This window comes from Amblyomma maculatum, chromosome 3 (assembly GCF_055883805.1).
Source record: "Amblyomma maculatum isolate TAMU_Amacu chromosome 3, ASM5588380v1, whole genome shotgun sequence".
Lineage (NCBI taxonomy): Eukaryota > Metazoa > Arthropoda > Arachnida > Ixodida > Ixodidae > Amblyomma > Amblyomma maculatum.
In genome coordinates, this window is record NC_139346.1 from 158,898,975 (window position 1) to 158,926,645 (window position 27,671).

The 27,671-nt window shown below is 50.1% G+C and overlaps 1 protein-coding gene across 1 annotated transcript in view; it reads right to left on the reverse strand.

The window, feature by feature from the left end:
* Positions 1-27,671, reverse strand: part of LOC146196629 (uncharacterized) — a 381,051-nt gene that overhangs the window by 92,199 nt on the left and 261,181 nt on the right. The gene's annotated exons all lie outside the window — the stretch shown is intronic.

Consider the following 27,671-nt stretch of genomic DNA (forward strand, 5'->3'; position numbering starts at 1 on the left):
GCCTTTTGTGTTTACGTCGCTTATCGGGGCTGCCGCCGCGCCGGCCGAGCTGCCGTTCCTGCGCAAGAAGGCGTGGCTTTGCGTTGAGCGCGGGACGGCCGCCAGATAGGCGTCAGGGAAGAAGGAATCGCTCCCGTCTCCTTCTCGGCCCGATAGCATCTTCACCTGTTCGCTTTTGCGGCTGCTGCCGCTGCCGCGAGGGGCGCCACCACGAGAGCATGGGCGCGCGCCCGCTCCTTTGGCTCGCCCCGTCCGCGTGGCGCGAGGAAAATGAATTCAAAGGGGCGAGGGGGGAGCGTTTCTGCTTTTCGTCCGCACGTCACCGACCATTGTGTCTGATTTGGGTGTTATTTTAGTGCCGATGATGCGCTCTGCCTCCTCCTCCATCGCTCTCTATCACAGCGTCAGGCCACTTGGAAGGCTAGCAGCATCCAAATGCTGAATCAGTTTCAAGAAACAGACGATAAGGGTTTGGGAACTGCTATATCCCGGTCACAGGGCTGCCTAGAAAACCTTGATTTTCTCGTGCCATCACTGATCATGAAACAAAATATGGTCAAAAGGGAAAGAGCAGTTAGACAGAAGTAGGACAGTGAAGCGACGAACTGTTTGAAACGCGCAGCTATTTGGTGCTCACCTGACGACGCACATGTACGACACAGGCACGCAAATACAATGCAATGCACGCGGCAAGACGCCAGCAATAGCAAAAAAACTGAGAACGAGGGACTGTTTGGTTTGGTTTGTGGGGTTTAACGTCCCAAAGCGACTAAGGCTATGAGAGACGCCGTAGTGGAGGACTCCGGAAATTTCGACCACCTGGGGTTTTTTAACGTGCACTGACATCGTACAGCACACGGACGCCGCTCCGTTTCGCCTCCATCGACTGTCTCATTCAGGGTGGACAGCACGGCCACGACGTGAAAGAAGAGATAGAATGGTAGGCACACGAATGAGGGATCCTAATTTATCGTTACCATACTGAATTCTTATAACGTGCTTTGAGATTACACCGTTTAAGGTAACCTTTTGCTTTTCGCTCCATGCTGCGGCCACTGGGATTCCCATCACATGACCTTGTGTCCAGCAGAAAGACACATCCACTGATACGTCGCAGTGAGTGAGGAATAAATAAATAAATAGATGTGTGTGTGTGTGTGTGTGTGTGTGTGTGTGTGTGTGTGTGTGTGTGTGTGTGTGTGTGTGTGTGTGTGTGTGTGTGTGTGCGCGCGCGTGTGTTTTCTATACACATTCAGCAGCGTAAAGAGAAATGGTGACAAGGCAGTATCAAAGACACAACTGTAGAAAAGGTCACTGTTCAAGTGCCCTGTATGTGCATATATATAACGCAGTGAGCGCATACGTATATATTGCCGCGGACAAAAGAGCAAGACGTGAACGACAAGGCTAAGCTGTAGGAGCAGGCAGACTTCCGAACAGTGTCCTCTTCTTTGAGGCGCACTAAGAACATAGGAACACCAGTGGCATTACTCCCCCGTCCTAAAAAAAAAAAAAAAAAAAAAAAAAAAAAAAAAAAAAAAAAAAAAAAAAAAAGACGAAGCGCGACCGATGGGCAATGCAAGCGAAAACGAAGATCAGCACACGGACAGAATAGATAACGGAGGCGGGGTAAGGTGTCCTGCGCGCAAACGAAACAAGCGCATAGCACACTACCGCGTGAAATAGGGCTTCATGCGGACACGTGCACGACTTCGGAGCGTGGTTGCCGACGCGAGGGCTGCACAGTACCCGCTTGAAGAGGGCAGTCGATGGCCGCTGGAAATGCTTCCAGAGCAAACTGCGCCTTTTTCGAATAGCAGGCGTTGGACCCTTTGCCACACTTTTATTCATTATGCGTAGTCTAAGGTTATTTTCGCGAGTTTTTATAGCCCCCTATGGGACCAGAAAACGCAAGCTTAATCGGGTAGACTATGGGCGTCGGCAGGGGGTGCAAAGAGAACACTTGTTGTGCTCCCCCCCCCCTCCCCAAGCCACACCTGCCCTTGCCCTCCACGCGTTTCACCCCCTCCCTCCCTCGCTGAGATGGAACAGGTCCCCCCCCCCCCTCCCCCTCCCCCAACCTTCCGAGGACAGAATCTTGCTGACTTTCATGAGTAGACGGAATCCTCTCAGTGCGCGAAGGGATTGAAATTTAAAGGAACAGACGCAATGAAACGAAAGCCGGGAAATAGCCGAAGCTTTAAGCGCGCATTGAATAGAAAATCGAGATACAATTAAAAGTTATTACAGCCAAATAATTCTTTTCGCGCTTATTGTGGCAAGCATACGTGCCCAAGCCCTCTCAGAGTACTTCCATGTCACGCATGCCAAGGTCTATATTTAGAACCTCGCAACAATACCGGCCTAAACATAAGTGATATCCTAAGCAGCGAATATATAGGGAACTCTAAGATGGCGGAAGTTAATTGTTCAGGTAGCCCTTGAGCAATAAAAAAGCCAGGAAGGCGCCGGAGGTAGTTCGATTACGTCGCCGTGTATTACGGCAGGCTGTATGCACTGCCTGAGCTATGGCCGACTCGAAGTGCAGATCCAGATTCTCACGCGCACAGTATAAGAGCCGACGACCATCTCAGGGACGAAGTAATCCGATGCTCACGGTTTCGATTGGTCACGAACTACTGCAGCTCGTCAAAAATGGCTCACGCCTGTGAGCTAACGAAGCCACGTGTTACGCAGTGTGTGAAAACAATAAAACTGGTGGTGTGATGTGTACAGCTCATCTATCGAATCTCGACAGATTAACGTTCGAATCCTGGTCGGCCGTGTTGGGGCTAATAAGGCGAGCACGATAGTCGTGAGCCCGCCGTTGCACACCCCGGAGGGATCGAACAAAGTCCAATAACGTTAAGGCGAGAAGATCGAGACGCTATGTACGCGACTTATCTTCAGCGATCGGAGATAAGAAAGGCAAAATAAAGCAGGCGCTGTTCGTATCATGCAGGTAACACTGTTTATTAATGGGACACGAATGTATAAATCTTGCGGAGATAGGTGCTGTGCAGCTCAGTGCTCTTGTCTTAAATTAGTGCGCGTCTTCAAGGGATATATGATGTGTACGCATTTCTCCACGAAGTATACGAAGCGATTAATTATGAACGCTTAAACTCAAAACAAAGAAGACTTCACATTTAACCATCGAGGAGCGGCAGCTTGGTTATAGTAACGTTCGTCATCCCGACTGGCGGACCCACCCACATCGAGCAGATGTCGATAAGGATCTGCACCATCATGTGCAATGCGTTAAGATCTCACTGAACAGCCGATGATAATGGGATTGTTCATTTAGACAGCTTATATAGATGGGCAGTAATATACGCATCATCATCCCTTGATTAGGTTGGCATCGCGGACCACAGCGAATCCTATATAGGGTAGGGCAGTGTTTCTTGAAACACTCTCCATAAATATTATATTGCTTCGCGGGGTTCTCGAGGTTCGCGACCCCCCCCCCCCCTCTCTCTCTCTCTCTCTCTCTCTCTCTCTCTCTCTCTCTCTCTCTCTCACACACACACACACACACACAAACACACACACACACACACACACACACACACACACACACACACACACACACACACACACACACACACACACACACACACACACACACACACACACACACACACACACACACACACACACACACACACACACACACACACACACACACACGCCAATAACACCAATAGAACGGCAGCGCGATATATAGCTCTGTTAAAAGCACGGAGGCCGACTTCAGTTCCTCAAAACGAAAGAAACACGAGAAGATTGCGGAGACAAGAGAGCGCGCGAAAGAGAGAGAGAGAGAAAGTGTCTACGGCGTTTGTTGATGCCGATCCTGCGAACTGCTCCCGCAAAGCTTCTACGGAAACTTCTAGATTTTAGCTATAGCTTTCTTATTTCTATATATTTACATAAAAGTAGATTACAATGATTCTTGGGTTGCCTCTCAAATGCATAAAACGCACCCGACTGGTTTTCTGTGAAAAGTCACTAATTACTTGTCCTGAGAGCTGGAAACAAAAATATATATATTTTTTTCTTTTTTTGTTTTCACGCAGCGGGAGCTTAGAGCATGCACATCAATGTGCATATAACAGTAACGTCTATGCCAGCCTCGCAACTGAAATGCGTCCCTGAATCTTAGACCTGGGTATATATGTACACCATTCAAATCTTTAAAATAAGGGAAAGTTCAGGTTTGCCTGCAACTTAAGCCAATTTCAACTTTCCATGTAATGAAGGTTCCTGCTCCGAACGACAACAGCAGTCCAAAATTTGCTTACTCTTCACCACTGCTACGACAAGAGCTACGTATCGATACCATGGTCAAAGCAGCCCAACGTAAAATGAGCGCAGCTTTCTCGGATCTCGGGCGAAGCGGTCACGTTGTTGAAATCCGTGTATGGAGCGACTATGGGCTATTCGGGCAATGAGATCCCTTTCAACGGTTGCCCATATCACTGCTACAGCGTAAAACAACAAAATGAAAAACCGCTGCAGAGTTTCCATTGCTCTCGAAAGTGAAATGGTTCACCAAGAAACACCTTTCAGTCTATAAATTATACCTGTATCCACAAGCCTTAGGCAATCCAAGGATTGCGGTGCACTATATATCAACCAGCCTGTGCAAAGACAGCAATACGCTTCCAAGACTATTGCCCCGTGACGACGGTGACCCAAGGGGCCAAGATTCGGTGTGCTGCAACCAACCATAGGAGCGAGGTCGAAAGACTCCGGAGCGTGGAGTCAATGATCGCTCAGGCTGTAACCGCTCAAGAGGAAGCCCCCGAGGAGACCCTCACATCGGTACATGGTGCTTCCGCCCACCAGGCCAGCCAATTATCTTTTCCGCCCCCTCAAATATAGCGATGACCGCTGAAAGGAACCTTAAACGACTTTAAAGAGTCGTCCCTCATCGTCTCGTTTTCCACAAAGAGTGTTGCGCGGTAACCAAAAAGCAAGACCCAAAAAGGCACGCTCCCGACTTCCGAAAGCAATTTTCGAGAAATCCCCACGGCTACTCTTGCACACCTATGCACACCCTCCCGCGGCTCTGGAAGGAAGCTGTCGCCGACACTTCCCGCAGCCGCCACCTCCGACGGAAAGTCGACGCGTACGCTCACTGTCCGTCAATCAGCTGCCGCGCTTGGAAGTCAGGTCTCTTTACGCATGCGTCCTCAAGATTTATTTTTATTTTCCTGACTACGAGTCTTAATGCGGGAAGTGTCCGCGCGCATAGAGTACACACACACAGTTGTCCAAGCATCCTGACTACGGGGCTGCAAAAGGGCGAGCATCCGCCGGAAAAAGGAAGCAAGCCTGGTGGGTGGGAAGGGGCAGCAGAGGGTTTCCCTAATACCACGCGTGCACACTTTAAGTGCGCGTGCACATTACAGGTACACGTAAGCTCGGAGTTCTTGGTGCCTAATTGCACCAGCTCGCCACCACCAGGCACCTCAAAGCAGCGCGCACGCTTACTCCGCCACGTACAGCACTGAAGCGTATAGAACGCTGTGCAGGGTCGGCTCATTTCCGCCGCAAGAGACCACCACTCTTATTATTAGTTTTTTTTTTTTCCTGCCCTCGCCAAGTGTGTGCGTCCTCGCCACGTGATTGTGTGTTTTTTCACGACGACTCCGCGCGGCGCACAATTAAATGCGTCGGGGGAGTCCCCCTCTCCCGGGGTGGGTCTCAATTGTTTCTTGTCATGACACCTCACAACGCTTCTGAAACTCTGAAACCCTGCGGCTTTTTTTGCCCCGCGCTTCCCCCACACCAAGATCTCAATTTTTGTTTTGTTTGTTTTCTCCGGCTGCATGCAGAGCGGCCTTCGGATTAGCGCCGGCCTTTTCCTGTCTCAATCATCTAAGGTCCTGCGCGCTCGTGTTATCAGCTCCTTTTCTCCACTAATTTCTCCCGGTGTTTTTTTCCAAGAGCCTCTCTGTTTCCCCAGCGAGACCATTTTGTTTCCGCAAACAGTGATTCCAAATAATTCCGTTTCTATACTTGTTACTTACGTGCATTTCCTATAAGGTGGCTTGTTGGCGTGTTACAGACCGTGTTCTGCATGTCATAACATGCTGACCTGGCCTTCACGGAGAAAAGTTTGCAAGTGCGGAGTCTTAACGAACACACACACACACACACACACACACACACACACACACACACACACACACACACACACACACACACACACACACACACACACACACACACACACACACACACACACACACACACACACACACACACACACACAGGGCTATTGGGGATTGTACTTTGTCATCTTTTTTTTTTTAGTTCGGCAATCACATAAATTAGTAATGTAATCTGTTTAGGGAAAAAATAAATAAACACAAAGTAGAAGAAAAACTACGTGCCGATGGTGGGAACCGAACCCACGACCTCCGAATATATATATATATATATATATATATATATATATATATATATATATATATATATATATATATATATATATATATATATATATATATATATATATATATATATATATACGGGGTCTTCACCTATTTTCTTGGTGGCCTCTGCTGTACACGCTTGTTTCATCCTGGATGACACTCTGTTTTCGTACAGGAAGGAGCCTTCGCTACTTGTTCGGCGATCTTGCATATGTTCGATCGATGTGAAAACGATGACTACCTTGGCTACACCATACCCACCGTGCCATTTAGTTTAACCGGCACGCAGAAAGTGCATCTCTCATCAGAATACACACCCAGAGCTTCGAAATTTGGGTGCTGGGTCATTGCTTTTTGTCCCTACGTTCCTCGAGGCCTCGTTCCCCTCACGTGCTTTCCCTTCGCTTCCGTTGTCCATTCGCACCTATGCACTGCTTGCGCCGATTTGTGGAAACAAGCGGAAGACGCAGCTTGCTCTCGCTGCGTGCAAGCGGCGTGTGCACGTGGAGAGGTGCGTAGGAGGGTGAGGCCCAACGCCGCGCTCGTGTTGGCAAGGGAGGATGCACGAGACGAAAGGAAGCGCGGGGTCATATGTGTCAAAAAATTGTCCCCCGTCACGCCCCGCCTCCCACGCGACGCCGCTAAAGCAGTCCCTCATCAGGGCTGATGCGAGCGCCACCACGCACGAAAACATTACGCACTCTTTACGGAAACGACGCCACGCAGTTTTTTTTTTTTTTTTTTGCTTCCTCCTCTTTTCGCCGCTTTCATTTCTCGCTCTTTTTCATTTCCTCTTTCATCGCCTCCCCTCGCTCCAGACAATTCTCTCTCTCTAACTTTATCCCTCGCCCACCTTTTTTTTTTTTTTTTTTTTTTCACCTCTCCTTCTTCACGCGATCCGGGACTTCCGTTCCCAGTGGCAGCGTAGTACGCACTTGTATACCCTGCGTACACACGCGTGCGGAGGTTCATTGAGTAAAAGCGCAGTTGGCGTCGTTGGGCATTTACGCGTTCATTCAAGCTCTATGCAATTGTAGGATGGCTTTTGGCACGTTCCCCCTTCTCTCATGAGCCGCAGAATAGGAATTATCCGTGTTCAGCGCTTCGGTTTTCACTCCGAATAGCGCTATCGAGGGAAGAGACGAAAATGGAAATAAAACGAACCGCCGCAAACATGATGTGCCCCCAATGCCCCAGCCTTTATAGCTGCACCTAGCATGAAGGTAAAGTCACAAAGACTGAATTTGACTGGCTCCTGAGCGTTCGTGAAGCTGGAAAGTTGAGAAACTGACTGCTCGTACGTCACTTAAGTGACTCAGTTTCCTGAGCTCACAGTACAGAGCCAACGCTCCAAAATACGTCAAGAAAAATTGCTTTTGAAACAATGAAGCAGGTCAGCTTCAATAACTCTGGTTTCAGATCATCGTAACGCTGACCTCAGTCCTCACTGTACGTATCTATAAATCGTGCTGCGGCTGTACGAATGCAGCCTGCAGGAAAATATCGTCCTCTCTGCGGATTCATTGCTACCATGCAGTCATGACTTAATATGCATATAGTGCACTGGCTCAAGCCAACAATACCTCTGCTACCGACGATGCTTCGGAATTCGAACACACAGCAAGCTCCCTCCGCATCAGTCGGAGTACATTTTCTCGAACAGTATTGCGGGAAGATGCGATGCGGGATAAAATTGGACAAGCGTGCGTAATCCCAACGACCTCTGATTCGAAAGAAGACGTCGGAGCCCAACCACGACTAGGCCGCTGAGCGCAGGAGACACGCATCGGCCCTCGAAAATGCGAACCTCGTTCTGTGCCTCGCGTAAGCAAAAATAAAAAAAAAATGGCATGAAATACAGAAACAGAAGCTCACACAGCCCCAACCTTCTCGCGCCACCTCTTGCCCCTTCCCCCACCTACGCAAGATGCAGAGCAACTGGAAGATGAAAGACTCTTACGAGAGAGGCCAAGGTAGAAGAACAAGACGTCACGCATGAGGCCATTTCTCAGACTGCGCATGCTCCGCTGCATACGTATAACACGCATGCACTCTTCAGCTGTGCTGTATACTCTGGCCGTACAAGCCGCTCGCTCGCGAGTGACGCCCCCCCCCCCCCCCCCCTTCTCGAGCGTGGGCCGCTCGTAGGGCTGACATATAGTATGCGTGTGTGGAGGACCGCACGATAGAGGAGCGTGGCTTTAGAACAGCAGCACCACGCGCTCTGGAAATGCGCTGCTGCTCACGGAAGCGGAACGCTGGAACAGTGCACCCGCTCCGCTTCCCGCCGTCGCTCACTCCGTCGCGCCGGAAAAGAGACGGCGCCGACGACGATGGGGGAGGAGAAGGTGCATACGGAGCCCATAAAGTTGAGCCGCGGACTCGTACTATGTATATGGTGCGACACCGCGAGGTTATATATGCATGCCCGCATACGAGCGTATGCCGCCGCCCTGACGCACGCCTGGATTCGCTAAGCAGTGATGCTACCCGAGTCGCGTTTGTCTCCCGTTGACGCGAAGGAAGTCGCCGCAGACACGCGCAACCGCGCCCCTCTCCCCCGTTACGATCATTTTACTAGTCTATTTCCTCCGTCTCGCTCTCTTCTTTACCCTCGCCCTCTTTTTTGCGCTGCGGGTCGTCGTCACCGTCACGCCTGCGCAACACCCAACACTTTTCCGTGTTACTTTTCTTTTGCGTCTCCTATTTTTTTCTTTCCTCAGCACGCCGCGAGTGACTGGCTTTCCACGACCTTTCTAAGGGCTCTTACAACCCTCATGTCCATTCTTCTTTCTTTTTCCTTCACGGCGCTTATTCACGGGTTTCTCCCCCGAGTGAGACTCGCGCGGGCCACAGAAATCCAAAGCAGGCAGGAAAACACCGGCATCCGCCGGAAAAACTCAAGAGACAGAGATAGAGGGAAAGAGAGAGCTTACAAGCATGCATCTTACTCTCCATTCAGAGACCCGCTACAGAGCTCTCCATCCTCTCCACCAAGCACTCGGTTTAAAGTGCCAGGCTTGGCTTCGGCAACAACTTCCGTCGTGGTAAACATGCATGCAGTCATAGAGAGGGAGGCGACCGACCGCCAAGCGCCGACGTCATCGCCCCATCCGCCGCCCCCTGTCTCGCTCACATCGCGTAATGCGACTTCGCGCTCCAGTACGTCGCGTGTTCACGACGAGCGCTGCGACCGTACCCTCCGGACTTGAACCCACGCCGCCCTCTCACGGCCAGCAGCGGTGGTAGTAGTAGTAGAAACACACATCTCCCTCTCCCCCTCCACTTCCTCTGGATGCGGTTCCAGCGCGAGTGCTCGTGCCACGACGCTGGCTGACGTTGGTGCGCGCGCCTCCTTTTCCATTGTTCCGCGGGAGGAAGAAGGCAATCATTGCCCCAGAGCCGCTCTCTTTCTCTGGTGACTCCACCCGTAACCCCCTCTCACTTCGACCCCCGCTTAGCCAACTCGGCTTTGTTTTGCCTCCCAGAGCGACAACGCGGCAGGAAGAAGGGGGCAAGGGTAGCCCCTGGAGCAAATCGACCCGGCGTGCGCCCGGCGTTTTAAATCGCGGCTAGCGTCGCCAGAAGAAAACTCGGGCTTGCTTGCTCACTTCCTTTCCGACGTTTCAGCTCTCCTCCTCCTCTTCTTCCTCCCACCATCTCTGCTCGCCTTATGTCTCTGCTACTGCGTGCCTGAATGTTTCATGCGAAGGCTTCCCTTATCCCTGCACGCGCCCTCTCTCTCTCTCTTTCAGTCCATTCTAAACTTGACGAGGCGTCGCGCACGGAGCATATACAACATGCGCCCTGCCGGAGTCGCAAATTAAGGCTGAGAACGGAAAAGAAACTTCCGGAGCTAGGAAGGCGGCCGCTTCTCACCAGTGGCGATGCCTGGTCTGGCCATTTTCTGGGGTGAAAAGGACAGAAATGATTGCGCAAGCTTCCACAACAAAGACAGTGCACCCGGAGCTCTGCTTCCGCTGACAGAAGAAGGGAGGGAGGGACGATGGGAGCGACTCGTTTCGGGCTCAATTCCATTAGATTGGGCCCGGAAAATGGGAGAATGAAACGCGGCTGGAACGGAAGGAAACAATAGCACGTTTTATTTCCCTCTTTTTTTATTGTTATATACGATTCGCGCAGGAAGCTGAATTGACACAGCCAGCACAGTCGTGTAGGACTGTAGGTCGCTGCATTTTTTTTTTTTCTTTTAGAACGGGCGCTGCATGCGTGAGACATGAATCTGTGGGCAATCGCGCGACGAATGAGATGAATTGGATTATCTATATGGACATAAATGTGAGTTAACAAAGGACATAGCGTGCGTGGAAAGCGGGACGAACGCAATACTTCCCTTCCTGCTAGTTTTCCGATCGTTGAAGGCATATTTAAACGAGAGTGTTATGACAACACACGTTCGATTACTCGGCGTTGCACACCGTAGGCGCTTGACTGGGGGTTGTATACATGCCAACGCAATCCGATACGAAGGACAAGTTGCCGAAGCTGTCCGCAGCCCGCGCCAGCCAGTGCCGTCCCATTCGGTCAAATGTGAAAGCGCTATGCTATACAGGCAGTGCACGCTCTAATCGGTGAACACCTTTTAAAGCTGCTTCGCTGATTGGGCAGGTCGGCAGGCCCACTAGTGCAAGCTCGCCGCACCAACACTCACAATGTGAGCCTGAGAGGGCGTGAGTGGGAATGAGAACGTTTCACGTATTTTAGTGAGTGTGACTGAACAATTCGTGCAGGCTTACAGCGTACAAACTCTCGTATGGTAACGAGGAGTGGCTGCTTTTGCAGCATCAGCAGCTTTCCCTTTTATTTTCTGAAAAGATTGTGAGCCCCTTAGAGTTTACGATTTAAGGATGCAGTATAAGCATCTGGCATGGTATAGTTATATAGATGATGGTGCTGTTGGCCACACTGAATTTCTTTTTTTTTTCTTGCGGATTCAATAATATGCCGCGCAAAATTTCAGGTAATAGCTAACAGCTTGCGAGCCACCTGGTTTGCTATATATGCATCAGTAATGAACTTCTAGAGGCTCATACCGCATGTATGGTCATCAGCTTTAATTGTGAGGCAGCTACGGAACAATGTGAGATACTCTTACGAAAATACTGAAGGGGATGGTCCAATTCTTCAATCCGAACAAAATCTTTACTTTAGAGTTTCTCCTTCGCTAGCATCAAGTAGTTAAAGACTGCCACATTATTTTAGTGAGCAAGCGCCAAAAGCGGGTGCCCCAGTGAATTAATGTACCGTAAACGCAGCTTTCCCGCAGAAAGCACCTCATCCGGGGCCATTGTTTGATTTGTATAAAACGATCAAGGCGGGCAGGACAATTAACATGAGCTCTTCAATAACACCTTTTTCTTTTTCTGCGCGTGGCTTAATAAACGTCTCCAGACGGACGGACGGGAAAAAAAAAATAAAAAATAAAAAAGCTCAATTGTCTGACGGATACAGGGGAGTCTCATAAAGTTCATCCCTTGCATAGACAACGGCCATCTTCGGCCAGTCGGATGAGTTAAAACAACTGAGTCTCCGGGTCGGAGCTTAGCAATAGTGTCTCCCAGTGTCAGAGTTTTTAATGAATTTACTCGCTGAATTGTGAAGCCTGAGCGTAGTTCGAGATAACACTATTTAGATCGGCCATATCTTTCACACACACACACACACACACACACACACACACACACACACACACACACACACACACACACACACACACACACACACACACACACACACACACACACACACACACACACACACACACACACACACACACACACACACACACACACACACACACACACACACACACACACACACACACACACACTTGCATTTGTATGACTATTGTCCTTCATAATGCGCTGCGTAATTGGTGGTTTGGAGGGATAAAAATTACCTCAGGCCCCCTCTGTCGCAGTGGTCAATAAATGTGCTTTCCCCATTATCATTACCATCACTAGGCACAAGAAATAGTACGCTGTCAGAGTCAGAGATGCGTCAGAGTATAGATGGCCTAAACTCGTGAACTGACTGTCTCGATGCCTTTATAGTGCTCATAATTTCACAAATGCAGGGAGAATAAGCCAAAGTTTATCTTCGGTTCCCCACCGCCACACATGTCATAAAATTAATTACTCTACTGCCCGTGTCAAAGTCACAGCAAGCAGCTGCTCGTTTTCAATAAGACCCGAACGCGCCAGGGCATGCATAGCCAGAGCGCCATTCAAAGTGGCCCTTACACCGCATAACAAAAACAAAACTTTCCGGCCAGTGTTCGTTTCCACAGCTTCAGACAATGGAATAACTTTCGTGCGTAAACGTAGTAGTGCGTCGTGTAGTAACAGTTGTAGCCCGAGGACACTCTCTTCCCCCTCCCTCTTTGATTGTGGCTTTCCCAAGCACCGACCATGCACGTTACAAGTGACGTACGTCGTCGGTGCAGAGCGCTTTCACTGGCTGGCATGCTGGTATGGGCAGCAGAACCCACCAATCGCGTACCCCGAGGGAGCTCAAGGGCAAGCGTGTTTAACGTCCTCCTCTCACCATTCACTTGAAAGACCAATCCTGACTCACTAATTTTTGTCATCATTTCTGTATACTTTTTTGTCCGTTCATTAAACTCGCCGCAGTTCCCTCATACGAAGCCACGGCGGCTAGAGCCTTTATAGTATCGCGTTTTGCTGTGTATTTGCGCGCGCGCGTGTGTGTGTGTGTGTGTGTGTGGGGGGGGGGGGGGGGGGGGACTAAGCATTTTGCGGCAGAGCGCAACATAGGCACAACAACGGTGCGTGTCTCACGCAAACCCAAGTCCCGCTGTTCACGCTCCGCGCTCCTCAACAAGCCGCCCTCGCTTCGCTACGATTCGTTGGACGCACGCTGTCGCGGGTCACGTCACGTGACCAACACGTCCTGTCCTGCCCACCTCCTCCCTTCCTGAACCCATTCTTTTGTTCCAACACTCGCTGCTGTTACTGTTCCTCCATTCACATACACTCGCCCTCTTTCGCGGCCATCCGGGCGAAATTTGCCTCAAAATTCATTCAGCCACCGGGGCCTGACGCGGCCGGCACAGGAGTCGAGAGTAGCGGGGCTGGTGTGAGTTTACTCGTAAGATGGGGGCTTTAGAGGCAGGAGCTAGACGGAGGTTCCTTTGTTCTCAAGATTTCTTTTATTTTTCCTTTCTTGCGTGAGAATGGGTATAGGGGGGTCTTCTTGCTTCCCTTGCTGCATCCGCCCACCACTCTTGATGCGTGGCTCTTTAAAGAGTGAGGAGATATGAGAGATTCTGCGGCACACAGGAGTTGACGAGGACTAAAATATATAAATAAAGATAAAACATCCTGCGATAGATTTAAGAAGCATTGCGAGTACATACTAGAGCCAAGTAGGAAACGCAGCATGCTCTCAAAGAAGAGACTGAAAAAAAAAAAAAAAAAAAACTAAATTAGCCAGGAAAAGAGGAACGAAGCGACAGCGAGGAGAGGGGATAGTTGAAAACAGACCGGGCAAAGAAAACCTGAGAGACTCAACAAGATGATGGAGGAAAAGAATCGCAGAAGAAAAAAATAGAAACAAGGCGCAGACGGTTTCCGGTGATTACCACCGACCCGAGACTTATATAAGCTGCCATTTTCCCTCGAACTCCGATTTTGACCCGTCTTCCTCCCTCGGACTCTCCTCCCGTGGCGTTTCTCCGGGCGCCTGTTTCCGTCTCCGAAGCAAGGGCTGCACAAATGCACACGCACACACACACTTCGTATACTCCCCCACGTCTCTTTCCCCGCCGAGGGTGTGCGCACACGACTGAAACGGTACGGTCATCGTCCCTCCCACGACTTGGCCGGCTCTTTCGCACTCTTATTCTTTCTACTTTTATTATAAGCTTTTCTTCGTCCCATGAAGGTGCACGCTGTCAACCGAAGCGCGTTCACGCTGCTCTCTCCGGCTGAACACGATGACTTTTCCCAGGACCAGTGCTGCGCTGCAACTGTACGCGGGGTCAACGCGCATGTGCGATAGTGCAGCCAAAGGAAACCAGCTAGTGTCATTGCAAAGTGCGCAGCACTCGGACATCGGCATATGCGCGTTGTTATCAAAGAGCATGGGCCTCAACCGTTCGCTGTGCGAGGAGCATGCTCACGATCCTCAGATCACCTAAACCAATCTGGATCACGCACTATGGTGTGGATCACGCACTGGATCACGCACTATGACTCACTGGTTAGAGCGCTCGACTGCTGCTCCGGCAGACCAGGGCTGGATCCAGGTTGCTGCAGCCGCGTTTTGATGGAAACGAGACGAAAGTCGCCGTGTAGTGTGAGATGTCAGCGCATTTTATAGAACCCTATATATATATATATATATATATATATATAGGAGAACTCTAGCGCACTTTAAGGAACCTAAACTATATGGAGTCTTCCACTACGGCGTCCATCATGGACTGGGCCACTTCGGGATGTTATGGATAATGGAGGGGAACAATCATGAACCATTATAGACTTAACCATCCGCTACAGCCTCCCTAGAAACATATAAGCAGATTTAGGGCGTTGGACATATAATACGGTATCATACCGTACCATGCTGTACGTTTTATATCATATATCATATCATATCATATTATACCATATCATATCATATCATATCATACCATTGCATCAAACCCTATCTCATACTATATTGACACTGCGCCGTTCTTTTCACAAACAGGTTGAGTGTCGATGTCATGTTCCACACTGCATAAGGGAGAAAGCGCTATAGTCATAACAGAATTAATGACAGTTGGGTATATATAAAGCTTGTGCACGACTCTAGGACACCCTTAGCATGCTGTGTAAGCGAAGAATATGCGTTATCATGTAATGGGAGCATGCAATGGTGACCATGGAACGAATAGAGCTAAGTCACCTGCACAGTGCGTAGAGTATACCAATGGCACTGCAGTCCCGCGACTATATTCTCTGTGTGAGCGGGATCTATAGACTTCACGTGGCAAATGAAATGCCGTGTAGCGAACCTCGACTTCTGCGAAACACTATATAAAGGAGAACTTCCATGCAGGCAATGAGTATATACTGCACGATAGGTAAGAGACGCAGGAACAATGGATATCATACAATTTGCACCTCTTCGTCTGACAGAAAGTGCCCTGTTGTGTCGCTTTAGCGCGCTATTCCCCTCACGAAAATCGCAACTCATGACACTCCCATCCGACCAACGTGACTTGGTGAGGTAGCGGTTGTGGTTCAAAGGAAGGTGAATGGGGGGAGGAGTGGGGGGGGGGGGGGAGGAGCATCAGCCCTACTCTCAGCGCCTAAAGAACAGTTTCGCATTATTTCGCCGTCGAAAATTACTCACACGAAGGAAATCTTCTGCCCCCCATCTCTTCGATTGTGGATTGTGGATGGAAGTACAGAGTATGTGTTCGACCAAAGAAGGATTTCAGAAGGGTCCTTTGTCCCGATACGTCCATTCAGGATAATTATAACAACCGCGTGACAACGGCGTAAATTTAATGTAGCTTCGGAAGTTACGAATCCATACGCTCGGCGTTTACAACGAACGAGTGAATCGAGACATCGTTGATGCTTTCTTTACGGCGCAATCTCTGAATGAGTATGTAAAGATGTAAGGTCCCCACTCGTGCACGCGCTGTACCTGACTCGCTTGCTCCCTCTGGTGCAGAGTTTTCGATCGGAAGCCGGACGCAAACAAGCCGCCAGAGTTCCCAAGAATCCTCGCTACACAAACATTTCTTCCTACGCGTGCCACGGATGGTTCGGCTTCCAGCAAAGGAGAAAAGAGAGGGCGCTGAGGGCAGGACCTCACTAAGACCTCACAGCTAGCGCGCAGTGCACTGCACGTAGTGGAAGGGCGGATGAACAGGCTCGGAAAGTGGCCGCACCACCAGCGGCGGTTCCGTAAAAAATCGCCACCTTTCTCTCCTCCAGAGCCGCCGCGTTTTCCTCGAAGACGCGAGCGCGGGCACGTGGCGGCGTGGTTGCCCCACGTGCCAGCAAGGGACTCGATCCATCTATCCTACGCAGGAAACGAGGCCCCGTAGCAGAGTAGTCTACTAGAAGGCGTCTTGTTTTGTTTTCCCCACTCCCCCGCTGAACGTATATGCGCGTACTAGTGTGCGTGTGCACATGCGAGTTTAGGGTACATTCTTTGAGGTTCACCTTTATGTTTGTCGGCGCGGAAAGCCAAACTCTGTCCCCTCTTCAACGGCTGTTCAGATCGTGGGCGGACTCGGAGCGAAAGGCGGATCGCAGCGCTCGCAAACACACAAAGGCAGAGACACCGCAAGAGCATCGCGCCAAGCTTATAGGGCCGCGCCCTCAGTCGGTCGGGCCGAGGTCTTGCCGCCGTGACCCCTGGCGAGCTTGACCCTGGCGAGACGCCAAGAAGGAGGAGGGCTCCCTTAATTGGAGACTTGGGTTGCTCCGGCGCCCCCCCAAATTTCAGGGTCTCCTCCGTCCTGGTGGCGGGTGGGGCCGATTATTACGCCCGGACTTCGGCGGATTGCTTCGCTCTCCGCATGCGGCGCCTTTTTGCCCATCCCATGTCCACACTGCGCACTGCCCATCCCATGCGCCCACTCGCGGGTGCTCCGCTCTTTGTTTTCGATTAATTTCCTGGCGCTGATTCGCAGCAGTCTGCTGGAGCCGTCACACACATCGTCGTTCAGCACCGCTGACGAATGTTCAAGGTGTGTGCGACGGTGAACCAGAAGAAGTCATTTCCTTGTGTGTGTGTGTGTGTGTGTGTGTGTGTGTGAGTACTAGACAGAGAGAGAGAGAGAGAGAGAGAGAAAATATGCGTCAGAGTCCATGCAAGTTCGCACAGAGGCCTTGAGTTGTAAATAAAAAAAATAGTTTTGTGGAAAGGAAGGCGTAGTATGTCACACATATCCATGGACACCTCAACCGCGCCGCGAGAGAAATTATAGAGGCGGGAGTGAAATAAGAAAAAGGTGCTGTTGTGGGTCTATTCAATAACTTCGACCACTTGCGGAACTTTAAAGTGTCCTGATATCTCTCAGCGTTGTAGCTTTTCTGACTTACCTGGCGCCATAAGAACGCGTGGACTACTCTAGTGAAAAAAACCCTATGAGTAACAATAACCTCATACAAATTCTCATACTAAAGTCATTCTAAACTCGTACAAATCTCACATCATCTCATACAAATTTCATTCAACCTATGAAAAATATATGAGATTGTATGACATTTGTATTAGTTTAGTATGAGAAATCTGTATGAGGCTATTGTGACTCATACGGCTTTTTTCACTGTACGGTAAGGAGACACTCCGTTTGTGGAGAGTGCTTGTGTGAAGGAGCGCATTAGGAACGAATTACAAGGCGTCGAGTGTCCTGACATGCACATATTAGGCAGAGAAAAAAAATCATGTACAAAATTGTGACGACGGGAAAGTACTGCTAGCATTTGCAGCAGGTATACGCTGACCTCATTAAAAAGCAACAAAGCAACAGTATAAGACCCCCCACCCCTCTCAGTCCTCCTCAGTTCTGTCGGTTGTATGTGCCCATGCCCTTGGGTCAAGTCCAAATCAACACCATCCGCAAAGCGATGCAAACAGTCCATGATATTCACGGCGCATTGATACTGAGTGAAAGTTATTACACATAATAATAAGGTAACAAAGAAACAATAGATGAAACGGACAAGGCCTTTGCCATCATTCACAGTGAAGTTGTAGTGACATTGTACATCTGCTACCACTGCCTTGTGGCCACTGCACCCTCGGGCTACAGGCAGCAACGCTCTCATTGGTAAACCAGTAAAAGAAAGTGCTTTCGGTTACGAGATACCACGCCACTTCCATCTGTCACAAATAAAACCTGTTCTCCATGATTGTAGAACCAACGCGCTCACTTCTCGTGGCCGTGAATTTCTCCGATTCTCGCGGCGCGAACAAAAAGTTCTACATTGGAGGGAGGAAGCCCAACAAAGCGTAGAATGCGGATTCCACAGACGTGCTGCAGCAGCGTTCTCCTGACGGCAGTAAACCGAGCCCTGCGGAGTAAAGCCCGAGGAATGTGCCGTAAAGGAGGTGGGGTAGAGGAAGAGGGGTGTACCAGCGGCCGTGCCCTTGTCTTCTTCCAGCGCCTGGAGGAGGCTGGCCTGACCCCTGACCCGTGCGCGCGCCGCGGCACACAGACGCGCGCGACTTCGGGGCACGAGGGTGTGGACACGGGGCGCCAGCCGCTCCCCGCCCGTCGCCGCACCGTCTAGCGTCTGATTCAGCACTAGCAGAGAGAGAACGCAGCGCGCGATGCCCGGTGTTCCTGGACCTCATCCATGAACATATATTCCTCCCACTCCTCTCTCTCCCTTCCTCCCTCCGTCTGTTCCAGAACGTATACCCTGTCCTTTCAACGTCTTGTGTGCGCGCGCCACGATGACGCTCACATTTTCCTCTGCTTTGCGCCTTAATGCTACGTTTCGCCAAGCGGCTCATGCAACGGCGCTGACATGCCTGCCTCGGTGTCTTCGATTCTCTCACGGCACACCAACATCAGCAGCTGCTGCGGCGTCTGCGGTAATTGAAGATGTGTATAATATGCACCGTTGGGGTTTTACGAACTATAACGGAAGCGAGCCCTGGGCGTCGTCTTGGCGCCTGCCCAGGTTTTTAAGCATTAACGGAGACCTGGGCAAACAATGGCAGTAATTACGAGGGGTGGAGGCAAGGGATGTTCACTTCAAAGAATGCATACCTTATACGACGAGCGACCCGTTAATGCGAGTGTACCGAGCAATTCCTCCGCTTAGGCAGGTGGGAAACCAAACGTGCAGATATAGCCGAATCTTGAGGGTCTCTGCATATAAGTCTCCTTCTCCAGAGCATAAATATAAGCCACCTCGTGGTCTGGGCGGCGCCCTACGGCGAAAGGTTAACGAAAATAATGACAACAAAGAGGTCGGGACGGGGAGGTTGTACAGAAAACAATTATTCGCTCAAATTATAACTCCTGTCCCGCCTGTGCGGTCTGGTTGTCGATCATATGCGACATTCGCAATTCCAACGTGATCCCATCCAACGGATTATCATGGTGCAAATAGTCCCAAGCAACGCGATGTTCGAAACGTTGGCAGAAAAAAAAGAACACGAACATGCTATATATATATATATATATATATATATATATATATATATATATATATATATATATATATATAGGATGCGTGGTTGCTCATTACATTGTAAAACCGAACCACCGTCGGCTGCTGCCCTTGCTGCTACCATGCCTGTATGTGTATACGCGGGTTTGCCAAGGCTTGGGGACGCAGCAGGACTGGTTGACCTCAAAGTGTACGCGCCCCCAAACACGCAATAAGCCCATCGCCGTGTTATAAGACTTCGCCGCTATATACGCAGCGAATAGACGCGGCCAGCGCGCACTTACAGCAGATGACGCCCCGGCAGCCGTCGTTAATTCGGACCGTGCCGGAGCGCACCTGCTCGCATGCCTGGTCTGTGGAGGTGTGGCGCACCTCATCGCCCCTCCTGCGCACAGGGCAGCGCGCGTGCTCCCGTCCTTGGGCACATACGCGGGATGGATGCACAAGCTAGAAAGAAGCAGCAGCTCTCGAAAGGCGCTCGAGTTTTCTGGCGCATGCATCAACATAGTCGACGCCACCGCCCGGTACGTTTCGGTCAATGGCTCTTGCGTTTCGATTACTATATGTGCCGCGCGGGAGCCTTTAATCAATCTGCGCTGTGTACGCGCGTCGCGTACGCTATATGCAGGTATAGGCGTGTGCTCTATCCCCCCAGCATGTGTGGCCGGGAGTGTATACCGGGACGAAGCTTGCAGCAGGAGCTCCCATTGAGCGTATCGAATGCCACTTCCGGCAAAAGTTCGCGGTGAGAACATCGCTCCCCGGGGTCGAGCAACGCACGGTTGGTCCAATAAGGAGTGGTATATAGAAATGCGTCGGTAGTTAGCCTAGCTCGCGCCTCGATCGCGCCCAGGACGGTATGGCACGGGCCGATACATGCTGCACGTACCTACCTTTCATAGACGTAGGGTAATAAGTGTAACCTATGCTCTGTGCATGGGCCCCGCTCCCTATCCGGTCTGCGCGATACGCGAGAAGACCGTGATTACTGCAAGCGTGATGTACGACGTTGTAAGGTAACCAGAAAAAAGAACGAGAACAGGAGCTGCTTGCGTTGTCCGAGAATGTCTCGTAACCGCCATCATGCGATGATAGTGGAGCACGAGCTTGTATACTACGAAAACTCATGATTGTAAGCGCAAAAAGGGAACTTTCCAACGGGTTCGAAAATAATGTGGGGACTAACAATTACCCCTTCCCCATCGAGAGAAATTAACATCGCTCCCTCACAGACCAACCGCAAAGGGATAACAGCAAGCAAAACAGCCTTCCCAATGACTAGCATTTCTTCGCGAGCTCTGTATGGCAGTCAGTTTGTTTTATTCATTTTTGAGTTGCGTAGTCGACACGAGTTGCGACGCTCGTGACCACCGCGACGTATAACAAAAAAAAAATGCAAGAAAGAAGAAAAAAAAAAAACAGAGCCGATACAGATCACAGCGAAGTCTGCATGCTTCTGACATGCGACAAAAAAGGATACTTGACAGGCTCTGTATAGAAGCGTATAAAATGCAGATACAATGAAGCGCAACGAGCGCACTACTTTGTCGGTCGCATGGTGCGGGCATCCGAAGACGGGTTAGGTGGATGACCTTCCAGGTTTACTTGAACACGCTGACGAGATACAAGCAAGCGCGGGGACTGAGCCGCGTTTTGGCCGGCTTCTGTCTGAACTATACGTTCAGAAGGCAGGATCACGAACTCTACATGCCTGGCATGGACGGCTGTCGCGTTGCCCGTATACATCGAAGGCTATTACGCGCTGTTTCAACGTCCGAATCCTGACCGTCTCCGTCCGAAACGCTGGCTGGCATACAGCGTGTGCTAGTCTATGGTTCTGCATGGTTTTTAGAGCGCAACGCTAAATTTGCCCTGTACGCCTTATCTGTCGGCGGCCTGGAACGAGGGGGGGGGGGGGGGGGGGGGGATCATCTCTAAACAGGGTCATTAGATATGCAAGGCAGAAGGAAGGGTTGTAATGTTCTCTGTTCTTTTTTTCGTTGGTGGCGAACTTGGTTCACATAGCTGACATCTTTCCCTTCAAACGTACCTTGACGCTTGTTTTCTTGACGCTGTTTGCCGCTTCTCTGCATGAGAATTCGTGGCGATGTACCCTTAGAGGTATGCAGATGTCCCCTACGAAAGCAAGATATAGGTGCTATAGATGCGAGTGTGCTGTGAGTAAGTTGAAACCTTGAAAAGAAGTCCCTCCATAAACCACATAAACCAACAGTTTTAACGTAACATCTGTGCTTATTGACCCCTTTTTAATATAGAATTTAAATGCAAATCAAGCTCCAAAGCAGTTATTTTGTAATATATCCACAGTCCCGAGAGCTTCGTAATTTATATATATGGCTGGAGGCGTAGCTTGCATTATACTTCAGTTAGGAGAATCGAATACAGCGCGAAAACACAGGAACTCGCCTGTTTTGCAAACTGAATTCTTCAACCAGTAGATCACCATCATCATCAACCTGAGTACTCCCACTGCAGAGCGAAGGCCTCTCCCATATTCCTCCATGAACCCGGTCTAGTGCTACCTGCATCCACTTGACACCTGCGAACTTCTTTATCTCATCCGCCCACCCAACTTCTTGCCGCCCCCTGCTACGCTTTCCTTCCCTTGGAATCCAGTTTGTTACCATAAGCGACCATCAGTTATCCTCTCTTCGCCCTATATGCCCTGCCCATCTCTTCTTCTTGATTTCCACTAGAATGTCAGTAACTTGAGTTATTTCTCTGACCCATTCTGCACGTTTCCTATCTGGGGAAATACCTGATCAAATGCAGTTTCAGTGCAAATGCAGTACTTCTGTAAGTTAAAATCTGCCTTGTCTGTTGATTATCGCATCAGGAACGATTAATGGTGACTTCGAAGCTGACCGCTGCGCAATTCTAGCAGCCCTTATAGTAACTAAGTGCAGCATGGTATACTTCTGGTATATTTTTTTGGTAGGCGTCACTTTGGCCTGGTATGCAACCCAGACGCTGCTGAAAATTACTAAGAGCTAACTGCGCTAACATAAAAAGCTAACACTATACAGGAGACGAGCAAACTCGTATACATTCAAAGACAGGGTCGCGATGCCCTGTCTGTCCCGCCTCCGCCTTTCAGAACCTTTACGCGATTTGATCGAAGCTATGGACTATCATCTGCCCACCTAGCAAGTCTCAGACGAACACGACGCAAGAAAAACATGCTTGGATAACACTCCCTCACCTTGAGCCAGGGGAGCACGAAACGACGGATGCCTGTCACAGTATTCGCTGCTTGTGGGATTCGTTGAGCGGCGCTTGAGCTAATGAGGACCTCTCACTGACGCGCCCAGTCTCTGTTTGAACGCGTGCCGCTAAGTGATCTCTCTTCCCCCTGCCCAGCTGTACGCGCGACACATTAGCGCCAGCTTCGGGAAAGGGATACGTCCGAAGTTCTAACTCCCGGCCTCCCGGTATGCACATGCCTCAGCGCTGGACGCGCATGCGTGGTAGGATATAGGCCGGGTTTCAACCCGACCGCGCCGCGGCGGATACACCTCCTTTCTTTGCGCGTGCTAAAAGGCGAAATAGCTCGGCTTTCGGCCGCTCGGATATGCACGGGTAACGAGCCGCGCACATTCGCGAGGGTCCAAGCGAGGCCAGGTTACAACACGAGGGGAAGTCACGTATACCGCGGGATGCCGGCTATATAGTGTTACGTGATCGGCACTGCAACTCGGCGACTGCGCTGTCAGGCCACCTTCATTCCGCGGATATCTTGGCTTCCACTTTCAAGCTCGGCTTTCTAGGCATCGGCTGGGCAGTCACATGAACGCTGTACAGAACAGGTCTGATTGCTGGACATAGACTGAGCGGATATACGAAAAAAAGAAAAAAGAAAAAGTTACGCAGAAACGCCATTAGGTGAAGGTAAGCTGTAACGCTGAGCCTCACTGCTGTGGTCACTGAGAGAGCGAGAGAGACAGGCAGAGGACTGTAGCAACAGCATGGTGGAAATCGCGCTCTACTGGCTTTGGAAGGACGAGAAATGTGCTGCAACGCCCGCCGAAAAAAAGAGAAACGTCCAAGTAAATTTTAAAATACTGCACAGCAGTTCGACTCAATTTGATCCTGTCCGCCCTTTGTCACTCACTCCCGCGACATGACCTCCCCCGTTTGCGTCCCAAAGAAATGAGATCAAGATAATCGCTTTCTTTTTTTCTTTATTGCCTGGTCTTAATACATTGCTTTTTACAAGAACAAAATCGACCAAAATCAATGAACTGCTAGGATTGGGCCACCTGTCTTTGCGACAGCTGGTCAGTCGTATTTTTGTTTTTTTAGAGACACGACTGACCCTTTCTATGCCAAGTTAGACTGGGGCGGCTGCTACCGGAGTACGTTGTTTCAACAGAAGGTTTTTCCGCAGGGATTAAGGGCTTTTATAGCGAAGTCGTAGCAAGTGTTCGGTTCCTTTCAGCGCGGTTTTCAAGCGATTATTTGTCTACAGTAAAAATAAAAAAAAAAATGTATCGTGCATTGTGTGACATTATGTTCCTTGTGTCTTTGTACAGGGCCTTGTATGATGGAGGCCCAGGTGCAGATGTTTTAAAAAGGGTAAAAAGACTGCAGGTGACGCCAAGAGCAAAAACCTTCTTTTTTTAAATTGCACACCGGAACCTTGCCGGTAAAAACATTTTGGGAGAAAAAGGGATTTTCATGCCCTGGGGATCACACTGTTTAATATGCAGGAAGCCAGAAACCATAGACCATGTTTTGTTTTTTTTACACTGTTGGGAAGGAGTATATTTTTGGGATGTATTGCAAAGAACGCTAATGACAGATTTTCCGCTAGACCCGCATGACATTCGGTACTTATGCGTAGAAAGTGAGGATGAAGTACCATTTGATTTAATTATGCTCATGGGCCTCCACTGTATATGGCGCTCAAGAATGGCGGGTTACCATTGGGATAAAGATGCACGGCCTGCCAGAATTTATTTTCGGGAAAGCGTGGACAGGCTTTTTGGCAATTCAGAAGCTGCAGCAGAACCTCCCGAGTGGCTCTCAAGGCTAGAGCCTTTGTTGTGTATGCGTGAATTTTAGTGTGTCATATGTAAATAGCGTATGTAGATCAAGATAATCGCTGCATCCAATCATGCGGGACTGTGGTGGCACGCATGGTTCCGTTTAACGTTTGCACACACAAGCCCCAGTAATGCGTATACTCATACCAAATCCATATTACTGAAACCATTCGTTTTTCGATATTGTGACAACCGAATATCATAAGAAAATCAGATTGGGGCACATGCATAAAGTAATAATAATAATAATATTAATAATTGGTTCACAGGAAAGGAAAGGCGCAGTATCCTAGTGTTACACTTTGTGCTACGAAAATTACACAGTGAATTGTTTTACATAATTACATAAAGTGGATTGTTTTGGTCCCTCCCAATGCGATAGCTACCATCTGCGCTGGAAATCTCGGCGGCAATTTTTTTATTCAATATACCTTTAAGTATTTTCATAGTCTCTCCCGGTTCGCAACGCTAAGCATCACTGATCTGTACAAACTGCACCCGCGCCTTTCTTCTGACTTTTTTTTCCTTAGTCGAAAGAGTAATGCACGCGCGTCTTTATGAGGCCTGGGCGCTCGGTAAAACGGCGATCATCCTATTTGTGAAGAACAGCGTCTCTAATCTGGAGGCGCGGCCTGGTACACCTCAAGCATGCCAGAAAAATCGCAGAATGTATTTTGCCCGGTCGTCCAACGCTGCTTTGCATTTCCAAGCTTGTTTTTCAATATCATTCGCACCTGCCCAGACATGAACATAAGGCCCCAGCTGTAAAAGGGGACAACAGAGCAGCGATTATTATAGCCTGCAGTGCATTCCTGCATACCCACTTGTACACTGCTACTGTGTAGCGCGGGGTGAAATTATAAGACCTCGGCACATCAACGCCCGCGCCTCTTGGCAACATCCCGATGCATCGTTTACTGGCCACTTGCAAATGCAAAGCTCTCCCCTATCCCAGCCACTGTGCGCGGTCAAAACAGCCGCGCGACCTGATTCCATACTAATGGCCGAGACACGGAAGGCCGCACCCTTGAGACTGGGAGAAAAGAACGAAGAGGAGAAGCCAGGCGATGAAGCATTGCCCGGCGCCAACGCCTCTGCTGGACAGGCACCAGGGCCGTCTGCAGGAGCGCGCCACAGGTCGCATAACAATGACCGCCGCTCCCGCGCTGTTCATCAGTGGCGCTGTAACGCCGTATGGTAATAAAACGGCGCGCGCAGGGTACTGCATTTGCAGCCGGCTTCTGGGTGCTCCAAAGCCTCGGCGACGACGCCGCCGTGGATCAATTTCCTTGAACTAATTGCACTACGCACCTCTTCGCGAGTCCAGGGTGTACCTTCCTATAACTTAGCCTGCCTGTGCGCGAGCCTCATCTCTGTACAGACCACCTGTACAGTGAAATCGGTGTCACAAGAATTATCCAAATCGTTTCTCTTGCCGAGAATGCAAAATCTTTTAGAGCGCATCGAGTGTCAATTTCGATCCTTCATATTCGCCGCGCTAGTGTATGCTTCTTGAGCAGAAAGGAATGAGGTATACAGTCATGGTTCCTTAAAAAAATACCATGATGAGGTGTCTAGCGCGCTGCAAGGCGCGGCAAATGATTGATTTGGAAGAAAAAATGGGAACTCTATATCGCGATTCGCGGCTTACACCGCACGCCACAGCAGTGACAAAACATCTACGTAAGCAGCAGCAGAGCTCATCTCGTTTCAAAGGTTATTTAGTCTCAAAACAACACTGCTGGAGGAAAGCGTAACCACACATCCTTTTACCTCTCCTTGTAGGTTAAGTTGACCTATGGATGTGACGTCACAGCGAAGGAAAGACTAACTGTCGCACACTCGGCGAGCCCCCGTGCTCCGCCGAGGAAGATGGGAGAAGGGAGGGGAGAGAAAGGAAAGGGGGGTGGGGGGCAATACGGCGAGGCCGAGGACAGCAAGAGTTAACAAGGAAGTCACCACAGTTCGAAACTTTGCTGCAGTGCTAACGACGCACTGTCGGCGAGCTAGCGAATTTTTTAATCGTCATGCTGATGCGCTAACGCCAATCACGTGACAGGCACAGAGAAAGCAAATGCAATACACACCCCACATGTAGAAGTCGTTGGCCCAAAGATGGTTCCGGCTTTCGGTGATCACCATGTTGACACCGCCGATGAGAGCGACGGACACAACGCTTAAGAAGCAGCGCGCGCAAGTCACTCAAACGAAATGCATCGAGTCACCATAAGCGCCACCGCTTTTCGCAGTTCAACGACGCAGAGCCTTGGTAAAATCGTTCCAACGGCGAAGAGCAGAAACTTCGCCGTGCTAACGACGCCGAGTATAAGCGAAGACTGCCTCACGATGCGAGGTTCCTCCGCTCAGTCCCACACGCACCGAACACGCAAGCAACACGGGGCGTCGACAAGTGCACGGAAGAAGGCACCGCTATGCAGCCACTGCTCTATGTGGAGGGGGCATCCCGGTCTGGAGGCAGAGAGAAAGAAAATGCCCCCCGAACTGCAAGGCGCGCACGAAAGAGCCCGAAGGCCGCGCCAGGAAGCAGAACCCTCCCATGGAAAGTAGAGCTCTCGCAAAGCTCAGTCTAGGCCTGCGCTGAAGCTCCTCTTTCCTTCTCCCCCCTCGCTCTGCTAAGCGTCTTTTTCTCCTAGAGAGCAACGCTGCAAGCCGAAACGTCGCTGCTGCTGATGTTGCCCCGCGTATGCACCTGTGGCGAAGAAGCACTCCCTCTCCAGGAGCCACCGTGACTAAAACAGACGCTCGCGATCGCCGGAAAAATATAAAATGAGTTTCTAACATCCGCTCGCGCGATGGGGGAGGGGGCAGAAGCCGGCATCGTGGTCAAGAAGCGTCGGAAAGAGAGGGCGAGAGGAGGGGAGAAAGCAAAGAAACGACGGCATCAAGAGAAACAAAGCGGAGAAACTGGAGAGCCATAGATAACCAACTGCGCCCGCGAGAGCAAGGCAAACCAGGAG